This window comes from Rhinopithecus bieti, unplaced genomic scaffold (genome assembly GCF_001698545.2).
Source record: "Rhinopithecus bieti isolate Rb0 unplaced genomic scaffold, ASM169854v2 scaffold_57234, whole genome shotgun sequence".
NCBI lineage: Eukaryota > Metazoa > Chordata > Mammalia > Primates > Cercopithecidae > Rhinopithecus > Rhinopithecus bieti.
In genome coordinates, this window is record NW_016864822.1 from 1 (window position 1) to 1,085 (window position 1,085).

Here is a 1,085-nt window from a genome sequence, read left to right on the forward strand (position 1 = left end):
CTTTCTTTCTTTCTTTCTTTCTTTCTCTCTTTCTTCTTTCTTTCTTTTTCTCTTTCTTTACTTTTTTTTTGAGATGGAGTCTTGCTCTTGTCACCCAGGCTGGAGTATAGTGGTACAATCTCGGCTCACTACAGCCTTCGTTCCCAAGTTCAAGTGATTCTCCTGCCTCGGCCTCCTGAGTAGCTGGGATTACAGGTGCCCACCACCACGCCCAGCTAATTTTTGTATTTTTAGTAGAAATGAGGTTTCGCCATGACTGGTCTCAAACTCTTGACCTCAGGTGTCTGCCTACCTCGGCCTCTCAAAGTGCTGGGATTACAGGCATGAGCCACCACTCCCGGCCACCTGAAAGGTGTTTCTAACAAAACCTTATGGCATTGCATCCAGGTTTTGACGAGTTTGGGTCCGTGGACTTCAGTGGCACGTTCTATGTAAACACTGACCGGGATGACGACTATGCCGGCTTCGTCTTTGGGTACCAGTCAAGCAGCCGCTTCTACGTGGTGATGTGGAAGCAGGTGACGCAGACCTACTGGGAGGACCAGCCGACACGGGCCTATGGCTACTCTGGCGTGTCTCTCAAGGTGGTGAACTCCACCACGGGGACGGGCGAGCACCTGAGGAACGCGCTGTGGCACACGGGGAACACGCCAGGGCAGGTGAGGATGGCCGGCCGGGCCCATGCACCTCCTGTGTGCCGCTGTGGCTGCGGGGAGTTTCAGCAGGACTAGCCCAACCCAGAGACCCCAATTTTGTTTTTATCAATTTTAACTCCAGGCACAGTTATTTTAATAATCTTACTTTATTATAGACACTGTGCCTGGGGTTACAACTCAACACATTTGATTATTACCAGTTAAACACAGTTGCTAATCCTCTTACAAATTAAACCTCTTTTACCTTCCTCTGGAGAAAAGGAGTGAGCACAGGACATAATGATCAGATATAATATGAAAAAAAAAATTTTAATTGGAGATAGGGATAACTGAATATCAAAACTTTAAGTATTTTGCCCAACATCCCATATCAAGGAAAGAGAAGATCCAGACATGAACCCAGGAATCTAGGGTCAGGTGCCTGGTTTA

The 1,085-nt window shown here is 47.6% G+C and overlaps 1 pseudogene; it reads left to right on the top strand.

Moving 5' to 3' along the window:
* The first annotated feature begins 348 nt into the window (after positions 1-348).
* LOC108525470 (thrombospondin-2 pseudogene) lies at positions 349-731 on the top strand (annotated as a pseudogene).
* The last annotated feature ends 354 nt before the right edge of the window (positions 732-1,085 follow it).